The sequence below is a fragment of the Pelobates fuscus genome, chromosome 9 (assembly GCF_036172605.1).
Source record: "Pelobates fuscus isolate aPelFus1 chromosome 9, aPelFus1.pri, whole genome shotgun sequence".
Lineage (NCBI taxonomy): Eukaryota > Metazoa > Chordata > Amphibia > Anura > Pelobatidae > Pelobates > Pelobates fuscus.
Window position 1 is genome coordinate 46,887,857 of NC_086325.1, and position 18,709 is coordinate 46,906,565.

General features: G+C 38.4%; 1 protein-coding gene across 2 annotated transcripts in view; it reads left to right on the forward strand.

Annotated features, from left to right (window-relative positions):
• The first annotated feature begins 1,157 nt into the window (after positions 1–1,157).
• LOC134572752 (fibronectin type-III domain-containing protein 3A-like) overlaps positions 1,158–18,709 on the forward strand; it is an 82,298-nt gene continuing 64,746 nt past the window's right edge. For both annotated transcript variants that reach the window (XM_063431912.1, XM_063431913.1), the window contains exon 1: positions 1,158–1,296. The gene's annotated coding sequence lies outside the window, so the exon portion shown is untranslated. The remainder of the gene's footprint in view (positions 1,297–18,709) is intronic.

Below are 18,709 nucleotides of genomic sequence, written 5' to 3' on the forward strand. Positions count from 1 at the left end.
ACAAACAATATATACATGTATATAATATATACATATACACACGCACATATATAAATGTAATACATAACAGGTAATACATATGTTCAACCCTGACAGGTGCATTCTGTGCTGACGTATTTGGCCATAGATCTCTTTAAAGATTTTAGATTGAATGAAGATTTGACTGTGTCCCTGGGGTTTTTCCATAATTGCGGTGCTCTGTAGAAAAATGAGCATTGAGACACTTTATTTTTGTATTGCGGTATGCTAAATATCTTTTATGATTAAGGTAGAACAAAAACAGACACTTAATAGTATACAGTGGGGAATTTTTTGTGTGTGAAATCTGTGATGATCAATCCTAATATTAGTTCACAATGGAGATCTACTTGTATAAACACAAGATGTATTTACTAAGAAATGAATCCTTTGACATACAGAGCTATGCTCGAGGTGGCATTTTCTTGCCATAAAGTAAATGGTTCTATAAAATATGTTGTTGTTGTTACTTTTGAAATAAGGCAAGTATGGCACTGGTTAGGATCAATATGCAGATGTAGCTCTACTTGCACACATGTGCCAGTTTACCAAGACAGCCATGATTTTTACATTTAGGGTGAATTAAAAAAAAAAAGAAAGAAAAAAAAAAAAGTAATTATGGGAGAGAGTTGTAAAAGGGGACTCATCGGCACAAACATTACACTGGTTTCCATAGTAACTGCTTCTTTTTTTTTTTTTTAACTTTGTAACAGATTTGCAATCCATCTTTATACTTAACCCCATAGTGTTTGGACTTAGCTGATCCTGATGAAGGAAGGAGACTGCAGACAGAGCAGTCTCTGTGAGTAACTCCTGCAGTGTCTGTCAGAAGGAGGGGAGGGTGACCTGTCTGCATGGGTGGAAGGTATTTTTGCCTATCTCTGCCAGCCTGTCTGTAATTTCCAGAGGGGGAGGTATTCTGTTCCTGGTAGTCAGTGGGGTGTGCTCAGTGAAAGGAGATTGTGTCTGAGCCCTCTTAGCAATCTGCATGTAGGGGAAAGAGAGAGGTAGTGTGTGTGTGTGTCTATCCCAGGCAGGCTGTCTGTGTGCTCAGTGAGAGGGGGAGGGGGAGAGCAGTCCTGTCTGGCAGTCTGTAGACCGCCCCAACTCCGCGCATGCGCAGTCCCTGCATTCCAGCATGGCGCTGCAGCCCGGCAGTGGAGGAGCTGCGCACTGAGATTGCAGCGGCCCCGTTGACCTTACGGAGCAGGAAACTCCGACTTAGCCCCTTCACTACCATCACTGGATCTCTCACCCAATTCTCCAGACGGCACCCAGGTAAGAGCTGTACTCTGGATAACTCTGCACACCCTCCCATCGTCAACCCCAGGATACTTACACCCCCACCCCCTCTATCTCATGTCAGTGGTATTTAAATCCCCCTGGCAGTATTACCCCAGCCCCCACCATTATCCACCCCAGGGTATTTAAATCCCCCGGGCAGCATCTCCCCCACCCATCCACCCCAGGGTATTTAAATCCCCCTGGCAGTGTTATCCCCCCATTCTCCATCCCAGGGTATTTAAATCCCTCTGGCAGCACAACCCCTCATTCTCAAACCCAGGGTATTTAAACTCCCCAACAATCCCCCCCATCTTATGCCAGTGGTATTTAACCACCCTGGCAGCATGACCCTCCTTTCTCTACCCCATGGTATTAAAATCCCCCTGGCAGCATTATTCCCCCTCATTCTCATCCCCACGGTATTTAACCCCCTACGACAGCATGCCCTCCACCCCCTTCCCCTACCCCAAATAATTTAACCCCCTGACAGCATGCTTCTCCCCCTTAGAGCTGCAAAAAACACTTTGTGGATGGTAACTCTATCACACACCATCCCATACCTTTGCCCCTCTGCTGGCACTTATTCCAAATGGGAGATAATTCTGACTGCCCATGGGGTAGAACAGACTTTTTATTTGCCCCCAGTGTGATGGAATGAGCAGTGGGCAGTGAGTGCTATTGCTCTAACTCAGTGGATTGTATAGTTTAAGGGGGGCAGACATGGGTTAACCTCTTTCTGGGGCAGTACGTACAATAGAGGGTTAAAAAAACATGTTTTTGTTCTATGCCCCCCCTTGGTGACTTCAGTATTGCCCCCCCCCCCCCTTCCCCCTGTCCTTCACAGAATTTGCAGCCCCCCTGTCCCCCCTATCTTTGCCTCCTGGAAATGCCACGTAGGCTTTAGTGACTGCAGATGGAGAGAGAGAGGATCCTGCGCCCTCCCAACTCACTTTTCTCCCCTCCTCCTTTTTTCTCCTTATTACTTTTTTCATATGTATTTTCTTACTTCAAAGCCAATCGTCTTGCTTTAAAATTTTCAACTATATTCCCTTATTATGTGCCTATTGATCTCCCATTAGACGGGTGCAACCCCCCTGTCCCCTACAGTCACAACAAAGGGCTATTGACTTTTTGTATGACGTCACCCCACGGACAGTTACTTGCTGCGGGCGGGCTCTAATGTCAGTAAGAAGGGGGTTGGTGGGGGTTACGAGGGTCTAGGATTATTGCTATTCAGGGACTGAATGAGTCCTCTGGATTTAGTATAGCTGGACCCCCCCCCCCCCTCTCCTTTCCTTAACTTCTCAGCCCCATCCCTTGTAGTTTGATGCTGAATGTGTGTTGCTTAAAAATGTTTTTTTCTAAACTTTGTAAATAAAAGGAAAACAAAGAAATGCAAAAAAAAAAAAAAAAAAAAAAATAGAGACCCACGTGATACATTTACTCTCACAGTGCCCTGCATTACTTGGCACTTCCATGGAAGTCGATGTTATATGAAGTGATAAAAACATAATGACACTTTTACTCAACATTCCTTTAGCAATATATTCACAGATGTGTTAGTTAAATATGAAAACCCAAGCTGTCTCTCAATCTATAGTATTTGGAGTAGCATTTTTCAGATTTGCCTTAATAAATATGATCTGTGGTCCCCAGACCAAGAGACCAGGGAAGTGAACTAGAAGCATTGAAATTATCTTGTAATATCCATCACAAGGTTTACAGATCAATTAATCTTTTGAATAGAACACCCGATTGCTGTCTGTGGTTTTATATATAACCTCTTAGATGTATCTTTACTGGTTAAGTTCATAACTATGTATCTCATTGAGTTACTTGGAGGAACTTTGTTGAAATGTAGCAATACTTTACAAATATGACATAATTATTACATTTGCCCTCTAAATATTTTTTTTTTCAATGTCATTCTTTTGTCTCCTACCCATATAAAAATGTATCTTGAAAACTGTTTAATCAATTCAGTTGTTTAAGGCAGGATCCATTTTTTTAATCTTTGTTAATCTATAAAAGTGACCCTTTATATTGCATCCTTTATACAATATCCACTGTAGGATACAAACAATCAGTATAAATATGTATCAAGTCCCTTTGTAGCCACTCCAGAACATAACTGGTTTGTCTAGCAACTTTGTGTTACTGTTCACCATACACCATTTCAGATAAAGGATCCAACAAAATGTATTAACACCTTGTTCTAAGTGTCTGCCTGTGAGTGATGGGGCAGTTTTACTGCCACTGCATATTTACAAAACTCATTCTTTGTCATAGGACTAAACCTCACTTTATAGGCCTGATGAGCATTTTAAAAAGAAACTATACAGTCAATCATTTGCTTTCCCCCTGATAGCAGTGTGATACAAGCTCGTTTTCCATTGAGACAGAATTGTTACGTTGTAAAACAAAAATGGTACTTTGCTGTTTATTTGCCTTTGGTTTGACACACATACATGTTTATACATTGAAGCAGTGATGGCCACCCTCGCTTCTCCAGATGTTTTCATACATCAGCCACTAGCCCAGCTGTGCATGAAACAAAAATAATAGTTTGCTAACTTTAGCCAGGTCCTCACAAAGCAGACTTTCGAATGCCATGCATACATTCCTCGTCAGTTTCAGCTTTTCGTGATTAGATTTCTGGCGTACCCGTTTTTATATATTCCTCATGGATGCTGCAGTGGGCTGTCTTCGTTTTACAGTGGTTTCCATATTTAAGTGTTAGCAAGTCCAAGTTCGTCTCTGGCCAAAGCAGACATTGTTCCAGTTTAACAGCTGTGCGATTGGCACCCTCTGTCTCTTTCCTCCATACAAATTCACCTCCAAATTCTCCTTTCTCTAAACTATCCCAGTGCGTTGGGGTTGAATTCCATTACCGTGAATCAATGACCATCTTGTAAAATGTAGCACGAGATCTACAAAGCAGGATGGAAATATCTACGATTCCCTCTATCTTCTGCTTACATTTTTCCACTCTTAAAGTAAGGGGAAAAACTGTTCTCTTTGCGCATTATTCCACAGAACAAGCTGCCACAAGTGGAAGGCTTTTGTACATAATATATTGTTTTAACAAGTTTACTACCCCCTCCCAGTACACTTGGCCTGGGTTATACTTAGGCACTACCTTGGCAATGGCATTGAATAATGAATGTCTAGATGTGTTTTCTGGCAGACCTCCTCTGACTATAAATAGCCCTTTCAAAAATGAGTAAGCTAATACTCTGCTAGGCTGGATTTATTTTCTCTCCATATAGATTTTCTTGCTTGCCCATAGAAACACAGTGACTTCCTTGTTCTGTCTCAGTAGCTCTATGATATCGGATCTCCTTCACCTATCGTTACGATATTCAAGGATGAGCTGACTTTTTTTGTTTTTAAAAAAATGAGCAGTGAGGCATTGTTTGCATATAGGTATATAATGAAGTAGGGCAGAAGTCATGTTGAATGACCGTAGACATTGGTGACCCACCACGAAGTATCATCGGGTGTCTACAAGAGCTGGGCCTTGCGTGCGTCTGCTGATGGTCTAGAAGTAAAAAATAGGGAGGTTTGGGCCTAATATTTCACAGGTGTCTCATCTCCTGCCCTGTGCTTTGAATGACTGAAGGTGGTGGGATGTGATATAACGTGTTGTGCTGACTCAGATTTGTACAATTTATCCCATTTCTTCCTCAAATTAAATCAGGGATTTGAATGGATGCTCCAATCAGATGAGGTGCTTTTGGAGTTAACTGCATGTCCCATCCCCCTCCCCCACCCAAGACCTATTTTATAAAAATACAGACATTTTTAAAATGTTTTTTTTATAAATGACCTTAGTAATCAGAGCTTGTCTGAAACCACAGGAATAAAGATGATCAATTCATATATATATATATATATATATATATATATATATATATATATATATATATATATATATATATATATTTTGTGTGTGTGTAAGCATGTTAATGCAATTTTGGGTGTTTCTCTGTATTAGGTGCCTGTGGCGTTTGATTCTATTTACCTTGACCAATAAGGAAATACAGTGTGGTAGTTTCATTTCTCAACATATAGTTCGGTTATGTATTCCTTCTGAGTACCAAAGAGTTCATTTTTTTTTCTTTTATTATTTCCTTGTAAGATTAAACTGTAAAAGGAAAGGAATGTAAGCCTTGTATGTGTTAGGGGTGTGCTATTGGGCTTTAATATAATTTTGAATTTATTTATTTTATACCTCCTGTATTTAGAATTTCAGTAGGGCCTGTTCAGTATGACACACATTTCAGTCTAAATTGAAAACTTTTGAATTGTGTCTATCGTGTTTGGTTATTTGATTATGTAGCCTGTGATATTACTAATGAATGGATCTAACATGCACCTGTCATGCCTAGCATAACGTGGTGTCACTTTCCCAACATTCAATTTATCCTCTTCATTGTATTAGTCTATTTCTATATTGACAGCAAATGTAGACATTTTTTGGCCTACTTCACCAGCTGTCAATGCGTTCTTAGTTTTTTGTTTTTTTTCTTCCAAAAAATGGTTAGAACCAATGCACCCTAGAAAAACCCTCCTCCTTCGGGCAGTGTAGTTGCTGTGATTAACTGTGCCTTGTACTTTGCCAGATGTGTATAGGTATGGTTGAATAGACAATATTCTTCCTTACACAGAAATTAACTGACAAAGAAGCCATTGTGTTGGCATGTTAGGGGATGCGTACAGGTAATCTTTCCAAGCAGCGCTGGCATTTCAGTTAGTGTAACACCCACAAACCTGTCAAGCCAAGCAATAGCTTACTTGTGCATTATTTGAGATGGAGCTTCTGAGACTGGGGGAGCCCTGCATTGACACAAGCCTGATGGTGGGGGAGGGGGGAGTAGAGGAGGGGAAATGTCTAAGGACTTATCATTGCACAGTAAGCACTGCATTGAGCTGTGTCTCTTTAAAAAAAAAAAAAAAATTAATTATGCAAAAGGAACTAACTTAGCCACATGTCCACTGTAAAATTGTGTGCTTTAAACTGTTGCTGAAAAATAGTCACATGAAAAATAAAATTGTCGCTGCACTATATATTTATTCATTCATTTTATGTATTGCATTTTATATAGTGTAAATCTAAAACTTCACTTGAGGTTTATTGTTTTGATAGAGGCATTTTCATTTTTTTAATTAATTTTTTTTAGCTTTTTTTTGTGTGTCCTTGAGGGGTAGCACTTAATTTCCATAATACCTTTACATTAATCTATTAACTGTGAAGCAGGAGCTGAACGTAGCATTAAAAAGCTAGTTTAAAACTAGGCCGTTTTTCACCTTTCCCTCTTTGCATGAGGACATCCAGCGTCCTCAAAATCCCGCTAGGAGAGCATTAATTCAATGCTTTCCTATGGGGAAGGCCTAATGCACACACGCCACTCGCCGCGCATGCATATTGAGGTCCTTCTAGGTGCTAATGTCAGAGAAGGCTGTGCCAGCGCCCGAGGGACTTCGGTGCGAGAATAAGATGAGTGAAAGAAAGGGTTATTTAACCCTTTCAAGGCTGTGGAGCAGGCAGAGGAACACTTTTTTGTTAGGAATACAACTTTGTATTCCTACCACTGTACCGTTACTTTAATCATTTTATTACTATTGTTCTGGTGATTGTGTTTTTGATGACAGAATAATTTAGATTAACAGTCCAGATATTATCCAAAATCCACTCACTATTTGCATTCCAAGTCTATCTGGTTGACCAAAAGGACCATTTTTTGAAAGCACTACCCATGCATGGCGTGTATGTTTGTAGAAAAAAAAAAAAAAACCTATCGTCCTTGCAGTTAGTGGGTCACAGTCAAGCTGTGGTTGAAGCATACTGATGTTGTTATGGTGCCAGAAGTGTCCTGGTGTCGTTAAATCCCCTTCCACCATGTGGTTTGACAACTTAGTTAATAGTTCAACCCCTGAAGGTAAGCTGGTACCAGGGACCTCCTGCCACCATAACAACTTAATTCTGATGAAGTTGTTATGGTGTTCGGAGTGTTGCTTTCGCATGCGGGCATTTAAATGTTTGAAATTTGTGAATACATTTACACAGTTATAAAATGTACTAACACCTCTCATTAATAGACACTAGAGCTAAATGCAAAAATGTAGAAATTATAACTTCGTATCTATTTTTTTAATTTAGGGAAGTATATTTTAAGAACAAATTCAAATTTTCAGCACCTGTGACCAGGACATTGCGTGGATGTATAAGAATGGTTGGAACCGCTTACTTGGCCAAATTCTCTGCATACTCTTATGCAACACCCTAAGAGTTTATGCAAGCCGCTAAATACTCTTGGGGTGACACCCCATAGCATTGCCGACTGGCATGGCGCATGACATCCCAAAGGCTGCAACTCTCCTATAAACATGCCGGGTCACACCTCATGAAAACATTTCTTGAGAAGCGAGTGACATCTGCTTTTTAAGACATTGTGATTTGTTTCTTCCTCTGGTGGATTGTGAAATCTCGTGATGTATAATAACATTACAAGAGAAAAATAGGGATGTATAAGTTGATTTTGCCACAAATCACATATAGAGAAGTTTGTATGTTCACATATACGTATAAAAAGAGCTATTGGGAGAATTGCTGGGAGTTCTAATTAGGAGTTTAAACTAAATAGCCAAATTGAAAACATTTTTATTTCAGATATTGTGGCCTGAAATTTGCTTTGAATTTCTAACATTTCACACTGTATCGAATATTCATATAATGTATACGAATGCGTGAAAATACATGCATCAGTGCTTCAATGGCTCAGAATACAAGAATTTCAAATACAAAAAGCAAGGCACTTCTGGGATAATGTGATTTTTTTTTATTTATTTAAATGTCAAGTAGCTTACAAATGTACGAGCAATTTGTTCAAATTATATGTGATTTGGCACTTTAAGCACCATAATCACTGAAAAAGTTGAATTCAGGTGTTTCAATCAAACCGATTGCCATAGGTGTATAAAACCAAGCACCTAGTCATTCGGCTTGCATTTACAAACTTTTGCGAAAAAATGAGTTAGTTCTGAAGATCTTAATGAATTCAAGCGTGGTACTGTGATAGGAAACCATCATTGCAAAAACTAAGTTTGTGAAATTTCATCCCTGTTAGACATTCCATTTTTCAACTGTAAGTGGTATTACTGGGAAGTGGAAGCATTTAGGATGAGCAGCAACTCAGCCACGAAGCGGAAGTCCACGTAAAGTCACAGAGCGAGCGGTGTTACCGATTGCTGAGGTGCATGGTGTGTAAAAGTCGCCAATGCTCTGCTGAATCCGTAGCTGAAGAGTTCCAAACTTCCACTGACATTAATATCACCACAAAAACTGTGCGGTGGGAGCTTCATGAAATGGGTTTCTATGGCCGAGTAGCCACATGCAAGCCTCACATCACCAAGTACAATGCCAAGCGTCGGGTCAAGTAGTGTGTGTGGAATGGTTTTAAGGGGTTGGGTTAGGCTGCTTACTTCCAGTGAAGGGAAATTTGAATGCTTCAGCATGCTCCAAGACATTTTGGACAATGCTTTGCTTCCGACTTTGTTGGAACAGTTTGGTGAAGGTCCTTTTCTATTTCAGCTTACCTGTGCCACAGTGCACAAAACAGGGACTATAAATGCACCTTGGTGTGTAAAAACATGACTGGCGCACACACAGGCCTGAGCTCAACCCCATCGAAAACTTTCGAGTGAATGGGAAGGGAGAACCAAGATAATGCTAGCCAGGCCTTCTCGTTCTACATTAGTGTCTAACCTCACAAATGCTCTGCTGGATGAATGAGCAAACATTTCTACAGAAACACTCCAAAATCTTGCGGAAAAGCATTCCCAGAAGAGTGGAAGCTGTTATAGCTGCAAAGTGTGAACAAATTACATAATAATGTCTATGTATTTAGAATTCGATGATATAAAAATCACTGTTGGTGTCCTGGTCAGGTATCCTAATAATTTTGTCCTTATGTACTCTGAGTATGTACCTGGCTCAGCCAATGAGAGACCAGTGGTTCACATAATTTTACCCCACAGCCAATCATGGTAATTTTTTTGTAACTGTCAAATTTGTACTCTGCATGGCTCTGAAAAAACTTTACAGAACAGTGATTGGCTGTGGGGTGGAATCAGCAACTCGACTCACACTGATCGATTTACCTTCCAACAAAAATGGGGTTTTGTGAAATGGGGTGGGATGTTTAAATCGGTGGAGATAAGCTACAGAAAACGGCAATTTTTTGTTTGTTTGTATTTAATATGCTTAAGTTGTGTCTGGGGAATCCCCTTTAATGTAGGCCATGGGTCTTTCTTTATCCACATCCACTCTGCCTGTGAGAGCAAGGCCATGCCATTGGAATGTGGAAAACTTCTTATTCCATCTCCCCTCCCCCAGTTTTGTTAACGCTTAACTCGTTAAACTTTCTCTTCATATTTCTATTGTTTGTTGTTTCCTTTATAATACTCGTTCCTTTAGACTTTCTAGTTTATATTGACCTACCCACCTCTCTCGCCTTGGCTTCCTCCTCATTGCTTACTGATTGTAACCTATGATTTTGCTATACATGAGGCTCATCATGAGTCACAGCCCATATTTGACTTTACTTTAGTTGGCTCTAATTTCTAAATGCAATGCATACTGCATTCTATATAACATGAAAAAAAAACCACACTTGGGGTTATTTGCTAAACTCTAGATTGTAGCAAATTAAGACATAAGATTTTCAAATTATTTATCTACAACATTTCCCATAGACTTTTACAGTGATTTCTATAGATAACTCACTTGAAAAGTTTATCCAAAAATACAAATTAATTAGAAAAACGTATCCAGAAATATTAAACCTTGGCCTAAATCTGAATATTAAAATTGATGCTAAATTAGTCAAACTAGACTAGTCTAGTCTAGAGCCAAGGTGGATATTTGTTTCAGATCAACTATATTTGTTCAATTTGCTGGATTTAATTCACTAAATGTAGGTTTTTGTGAATAATCTAGTCTTGATAGTCTGGCAAGCCATTCATTAAATGAGTGTTTGTCATTCAATAGTTTTGTTTTTTTCTCTTTTCAATTTCTTGTACTCAATATACGGAAAGGAAAAACTGTCTAGGAACAACAAATGTTTATATATTTTTTAAATACTAACCATGGCAATAGTGGATTTTGAGCTCCGGTTGATTGGATGGTGGCAGATAGCCAAATTATTTACAGATTACAGTTATGTTGATTCCTATTGGAGATGAGGAATCAAGTGGCAGTCAGGTTTAATTATTTCCTTAGTTTGCTTGTCCAAAACTGAAAATCTTCATGTATGGTTGGTGAGCCAGTTGCGTCTTAGTTACCATATTGGTAACTTTGCATCAGTGTTGGCCAGTCATGGTGACTTTAAATCTGTTATCTCAACATACACTAGACTAGTCAATATTGTAGCATTTATCAGTGCGATTATTTGGCTGTTGTGTCCTAAATTTAGAAATTCTCTTCATTTCACTTAGGTGTGGTGTTTAGTGGTGTGTGGTGTTCCCCCCACTTTCTCTAGCAGCATGGATTGTTTGAATGGTCTTGATTTCCGTAGTGGAGGCGCATACAAAAATGTAAAAGTTTTGTGCGAATTTGCCAAGGTCATTCTGCTTTGTATCCAGCTGTTATCTTTGGAAAAAGGCAAAGCCTGATTGTTATATTTTGCATTCCTGTGGGTGAAAAAGGGACACATTGAATTTTTATTTTCTTGCAAAGCCTGTAGGGCAAAAGGAAGATGGCAAATTATTCGTTCCTTCTAGACGTCTGCGAAAACGTTTCCTGTCAATTTAATATAAGGAATTTTGCTGCCTGTAAAGTTACAAAAAATCTGTTATTTTCTGACAATATTATGATTACAGTGCTATACTTAAAAGTGTGCAAGTGCACCAGAGTTATCAAAATGATTTTATTTGAGTAATTCCATGTCCCCTTTTCTTTTTTTTTTTTGGGGTGAATGTGTGTACTATGCGGAAAATTATTTTTTTGCGTTAGTTCATGCTAGCTGCATGTTTACATTGTGTTTAACATAACAATTATGCTTTCATTTTCTTGACATATGGCACCATGGTATTGCTTTGCGTGCTTGGTATTGAGAGGTAAAATAATATTTGGCTAGAAAATATAATGCTTAATTTAATTGATCAGAAATCTGCCCAGTGTTTGGTGATTTTTTCCTTGGCCACTTAAATGAAAAAAAACTATTCACTATCTGGTTCTCTTGCATTTCCAGAAGCTACAGGTTTCTCTATCTGAGATGAGAATTTTTACTTAGAAATTCAAATAGTTCACTTTTCTTCTCTTCAATTAAAAATGACTCTTTCTTTAAGACATTTAAATTTGCATGCACTGTTTTTCTCTGTTCTCTTCCTGCTAACGTCACTCCCAGGAGACAAGTTCCGTCATGTCATCATTTATGCTATCACGTCCAGCGTATGTGTAACTGGAGCTGACATCAGACGTCTTATGGCCTAAATATATAGGCCCTGAAGCAGATTCTTTTAGGAGCAGTATGTTTGGCTTTTGTTAGATTGTAAAAGGCAATAACACCTGTTAGATGAAAAGAAAAGAAGAATGTATTATTTTTAATGTCAAAGTGGGTGGAGGTGTTATATTGTACTTGGGAAGTTCCTGATAAAGGTTATGGATGTAATGCTGCTTTGCATAAAGCCGTAGTGGGATATCCGAATATCCTTCAGGGTTTCTTTGTATATTTACATTTAATTAGTCTAAGAATATGTGTGTCTTCCTCCAGTGTAAAGGCCTCCTACATGGTTGAAAGAATCAAACAAAATGGATAATTGGAGATGGATATCATTTGAGCTGTGCTTAAAGGAACACTATGGTGCTAGGAATACAAAGCTGCATTCCTAACACTATAGTGTCCCATATCCCCCCTGCACATGCGCAGTAGACTCCCTATGTATGTATATGGGAAAGCATTGGATTATGGGAAAGCATTGGATTGGCTGAGATCATCAAGATTGATCTCCGTTTTGGAGGCAAAGCCATGAGGAGCAAGCTGCGGGGAGACCAGCGCTGCGTGATTAAAATCACCTTTTTACTGTGATCGGAGGGGGGGCAGTGACCTAAACATCCAATTCAGGACTACAGTGCCAGGAAAACATGTTTGTACATATTTATTAATTTATTTTTTAGCCTTTGTAACTTCTGCAGTGTTGTAAAAATTTTATTTGTCCTTTTTTTTTTTTTTAAGTTTTTTTTTTGTATGCTGGGTTTTTCATGTTCGTGTTTCAATTTCTAAATTCGAAATAGGAGATTCCAATCATTCTACACCCTTAGGTCCTTCTTTTATGGCAATCAAACTGCTTATTAATATTATAACTATTCTAGTGACAGCTAAGGTGTGAGTTGAATAAATAAGATATTTACTGACGTGTCTTATCACAGCACATTGATGCAGTGTTGATTGTCCTGCCTAAGGTTAAAGGTTATTTTACTGACTTGAGGAAACTGATCATGACTTTTTCCAGGTACTAGTTGCCCTTAAACTAATGGAGAATTCTATTTTGCATTATATTGTGCATCATAAATATTTTATTTAATGAAGACCTTTTTCTATTCCAGGATTAAGACATCCCTATTACCTTATAAAACATTGATGATGTGCATTGGTTGTGTAATTTCCTGTGCTGTCTAAGTGATTGGAAAACAAATACTTTCAGATATAGTCATAGCTCAAACACACCAGCAGCTACCCGTCCTTTGGAAACCTTTCAGAATGTATCCTGGAATTATCTTTCTGTCTCTGTGAACTGAACATTCTGGTAAATAATGCCATCAAACCTTCCTTTATTCAAAGGCAGCACTGGGACGTACATGTTCTGGTCTGCCCAAGATTAGTGAGAGTTACACTTGTAGCTCCCACTGTTGAATTCAGCTCCTCTCCCAATAATGATATCGCAGAACTGGAGCTGGGGAGACAGAATTGCTTTTGTTTCTGCCTCCTGTGCTCCACTCCCTTCAAACATGTAACGAGAGAGGGCTTAATTCATCTGATGCCCACTTCATATTGCACGAATGTCCCAGTGCCTCTGTAAGATCAAGGGGAACTTTGCCAAATGGCAGCTGGAGTGCAATAGTGTAACTCTCACTGTCCATCCCAGCACATAAAAAAGGTCATCATAAACCATGGATATCAGCATTAAGCTTAGTGCGCCCTGATAACTAACTTCCAGAACACTTAGCCTAATTGCCGGTGATAATGTAGAATTGTAATTTCCATGAGTCCTTGCAGCCGTGGAGTGCCGTGTTTTTTGTCAAACTGTATTATCATGGTTTTGATGGAAAAGCAGGTGGATGAACCAAATTATCTTTCACCGCCATATCCACTATAATGAGTTGTAGTGGTTGTGGTGCTCTAAACCCCCATTACTAAAACAAATTTTTGAAATCACTGCTGCCTTTGAAAATTACACAGACTAGGCATTTCATGGTAATTAACATTTCCTATAAGCCCCTAGTATGCAGAAAAATATATATTTGTATCAGCGATTGCTACTAACTGTTCTAATGTTTTAATGTAAGGTAACCGTTTCTCTTTAAGAATCACTAATCCTTTACGCCTCAGACTGTCCCTTGGATATTCAGAGGGTTTAAAGATAAATATGACTAGATAACATTTTAGTGATTGGTTAAATTTGAGAAAATGTCACTGCAGTGCTCGTTGTGTTCTTTCTACATGCAGGAAAATTTGTATTTAAAAAATATAAAATACAGTCGGAATTTGACAAACTGATGACTGTATGCCACCCAGGTGCATCGGCTTGCATTCGGGCCATGTAAATGTCATCATTCACACTGCTTTGTTTAGTTTATTGTTCAGTTTCTGAAAGGTCAAAACCAGTGAGGTAAATGTTTAGCACAGCTGTGTATTTAAATACCTCCTTTTTCAGTGGCAGAGCTTAAACATCTTATTATACTAACCTCAGGATTTCGGCTCCAATGTAAAGGCAGATATGGCGATTTTCCAAGTACCTGGCCAAACCTTACTGCAAGGCTCAGCAGATGTAACTAATGCCATTTATCTGAAAACCGTAGGGAAATTATTAGTAAAAAATGAGTAGTTATAGAATAATTTACTAAATAGAAAGTTATGGTTACTTGACAGCCAACAGGCTAAAATAACCCCACTTTGTAACATCATCAAAAAATAAAACTCTGTGTTATTAAACCCCTGCTCCCAGAGGTGAGTTGCATTTTTCTAATATAAATAAGGTCTGTTTTTAAATCGTGTATGTCAAGACATTGCGTCCGTAAGTCTCTAAATGACATTCTTTATTGCAATCTGTATTTAGATAATCCGTTATCAGGTAATTGCTGCTGTTTTGTCTATTTCTTGCTATTTATCCATGGTCTAGTCCTATTACCAGCACCCATAATAATTGAGGTGGAGATTAGATAAAGACATACAGAGAGAAATGGCAAGCCAGACTAAATGAAAGATAAACCAACAAAGAGTTGTTCTGTATTATTAGCTGCAGAAATACAGGCAATACCTACAATATATTGTCTTTTATAGGTACCTGTCAGAACTATGGGCACTCATGCTTTTTTTTTTTATTTTAAAGAGCATAACATTCTATGTATACATTGTGTTAGCCGTTTTTGCTAGCAAATGAATAGATTGGAAGAAAAAACTATTTTAAAATAGGTATTTCTTCCACCTGTCAGTCAAATCTTTGGCATAAAATATATGCCGAAGAAATGGCTGACAAGGGAGGGCAGAAAAGATTACCCACAGGTGGTGCTTCTGCTCGCCGCACATAACAACCAGAGTGCATGAGCTGTGGTTGCTATGGAAAGTCCCTAGCTAATGCTAGGGAGCGTAGGCGGATATAGGCATGCTCGCAGGGAAGTCAGGCACACCCTAGCAGCCAGTTTGCGCATGTGCAGTGTGAAATCTGTTTTTTGCAGTTTACTCAAATGTCCCCGAGAAACAGTATTTAAACCAAGCTGATACTTTCTTGCAAATCCAGGACAAAAGAAAGGTATCCATTTGAATTCCAACATCCGTTATCCACATCCTCTAGGCTAGGGAGCTAACAGACATGGGCCAACAAAGTAATAGTGATTAACACGACTCTCTGGAGTCATGGAGACTGACACTCCTCCATATTTCTTTAATTGATCACCCTAGACCAAACATACACAAAAATGTATGCAATGAAGAATCCTAAAAAAAAAAAAATAATTCTCTGTTGTTTGCGTGATTGTAAAGGAAGGCATGCTTATTCATTTATTTTTGACTTTACAAGTGTAAGTATCAAGGCACTAAGCAAGAATCTTACAGCTCATATTTCCCATAAACCCCAGTGCAGCCTTATTAAAGTTAATGAGAAGTGTGCACAATAAAGCAGCTTATGGAATTTCAATCCGTGAAAAACACATGGATGAAACCCACTGACAGAGGTGTATGGAAGCAAGAGTATTTATTACTGAATGAGAAGATGACACTTTTGCATCTCATTGACTTTAAAAGGACCATACATTGCCTAAAGATCTAAATGTTTAAAGTGTGTTATATTGATAATTAAAACAGAAAATACTAAAACTCTGAAAACTGGCAAAAAAACATCCCAAAAAAATCAGTTGCCAGCCTCTCAGTAAGTCTCCGCTCAGTTCTTAGAAAAAGTTTTGAAAATCAGACTGATCCCTTCGGTAAGGACAGTTCAGATCTGAAAGATTGGCAAGTTGGCAAAAGTGGATCTGATCAGCAGGTAGATAGCACCCATACTGCAGTTCCCATCAATATGTTCACCATCCCTATTTAAAAAATGTTCACTGTTTACTGAAGAGCTGGGCAGGTGAGAGGTTGGTACATCATGTGCCCGGACGGAATGCACATGCACTGTGTTTAAATGGGCATGTATGAAGATCAGATCGGGCAGTTTGATGGGCAATTTGAGGGATTGTGGTGGAACTACAACTGGGTAAGAAAAGAGAGCATTTCTGAAATGAGTGACTGTTGGGACAGGACAGTAAATTGAAGTAGTTGTGGTGTGCAAAAAACGGGGCGCAAGAGAATGCTAAGAACAGGCAGCAGCTGAAATAGCCTCCCCTTCGGTGGTGTGATCCTTTGATGTAAAATTAGGTTCTTTTTTTTTCTGTCCTTTTATACCTATATTTTTTTTACATTTTTTTTTTAACAAAGTTAAAAATGAGATAACTGAAAACTTTTTTCCCTTGCTGGATATTTATAAGCTCTTTGTTTTGTGAAGTTGGTAGCTTTAGTGACCTGAAAATATGCCTATTCCGCATAGATATCCGCATCCCACCCCTACATCGTGTTAAACTTAATTCTCGTGATATAACACAGCAGACCAAATTGTCATTTTCTTGGCAGGGAGGAACATAATGTTTGTTCTGGATGCTACCCTGATTAGATTGCTAAGAGAGGTTGATGGGATAACCATAAAACTGTTTTATTATTATTCCTCGACTTGGCACAATTAAAGTATCTATGCATGGTAATATTTAGTACCCTCTAGTAACATGAGATTTCACTACTTTAGTTTCCTTGATTTCTCACCTGTTAATTCGTTCTCTCCTTCTTTGTTTTGTCCCCATCTCTATATTTTTTGTTTTCTTAATTTGTGTCATCTGTTATATTTACACATTTTGTAGTATACATGTTTGTATGGTCTCTAAGCACACATGAGTATATTGTAGGCTGTAAATCATGTTGATTTGAAAATTGTTTTCATTATATAGCGTAAATATTTTGCCTTGTTTTAAGTATATTGTGTTTATTTGTTTGGTTTTATGGTAGGTTAGAGAATTTCTAAGTAGCCGAGGTCAGCTTTATTGCAGATTTATATTATTCTGGGTTATTTTCAGTCTAGTTCTGTCTGCACCTGGTGTCCTTGTATTGTAACTATTGCTTGTTTGTGAGGTCTCTCCACCTGGTGTAATATTGTATTTCAGATCGACGGAAAAAAACGTCGAGATCAGCCCGTACCACTTGATGCTGTTTATACAAAAAAGGTGATAAACTCAGACTGAATAAATTAGGGCCACTATTCCGTCTTAACTTGAGAAAGGCAATGAGTTTCCCCCCTAAATCATGCCATAAAAACTGTAGTCTTGTATATCCAATGTATTCTTAGACTCCAACAGACTCACAGTCATTTTGCATTCACTCATCTCAACCTGCATCACAAACTCAACTGTCTAGTCTTTAACCCCTTAAGGACCAAACTTCTGGAATAAAAGGGAATCATGACATGTCACACATGTCATGTGTCCTTAAGGGGTTAAACTAAACCTTTATAAATGCTCCCATTTTGCAATTGTAGCTAAAGAATCCGGTTTGCCACTATTACTGATAATGGTGCTCGGGGGAGGTGACGAGTTAAGCGAGGTGGCTTAAGGGATAGGTAATTCTTCTCTAACCAGTAGTTTCATTAATGAAAAGACATAAGCTTCCTATGTAGCTAACTGAGCTTTTTAAAGTTCAGTAATAATAGCTCATAGAGCCTGAATCGTTTAGTCAAGGGAGAATATAGCTTTACATTTGATGTCTGTAAGGATGGCTTTTTAAGATAATTGCAGCCGTTCTTGGAGAAACAACAAAATGCACGGAGATGGGGGGAGCATCTTGCTTACATTTCAGATGCATTATAAACAGGTGGTAATAGTGTTTAATGGATCCCGCCATGAGGTTACTCATGCACTTTCTTATCCAACACCGCTTACTATAAGCCCTCAATCCATACTGTTTCCACATTGCCTTAGCATCCTACCCATCAGTCAAGTCATTATTGTACACCCACTGTATTCTTTCATCAGCACTAGTTTAGAAAATGTGTTTGTGGGGTCAGAAAAGTTAACATTAAATGTAGAAATCCGCACTGCGGTATTTACCTTTATCCTGTAACTGAGTTCCTCCATCCTGCCTCCCTGTCAATCATTGCTAAAAATATGGATATTTTCTGCCAGTGAACATGGTTAATAGAAGAGAAGAAACTGAAACAATGTTTCTGTTCTCCTGCTCATTTGCATGACGTGCCCTGACTGTGCCTGGACTGGAATGTGATGTCATATTTTATCATTCCACTGTAAAATTTTAAGAGAAGTGACCGTTCCCCTTTAAGGCAAACTTATCACGTCATCTGTGCTTGTTTCACATTTGCCAAAAACACCAGACCATCATTTTTTTTTTCCTCTTTAAAATTTTTTTTTTGCAAAGTAATGATTTTACTAAAGAGGAACGTTTTAAAAAATATATAAATATAAATCTCCATCAAATGAAACAATTAGTGGATGTTGAATCCATAATGCAGACTTTAAAAGAAATCATGGGAAATAAAGACATTTGTTTCAGATTATTGGTACAAATGCAGATTTTGTTTTTGTTCAAATGGT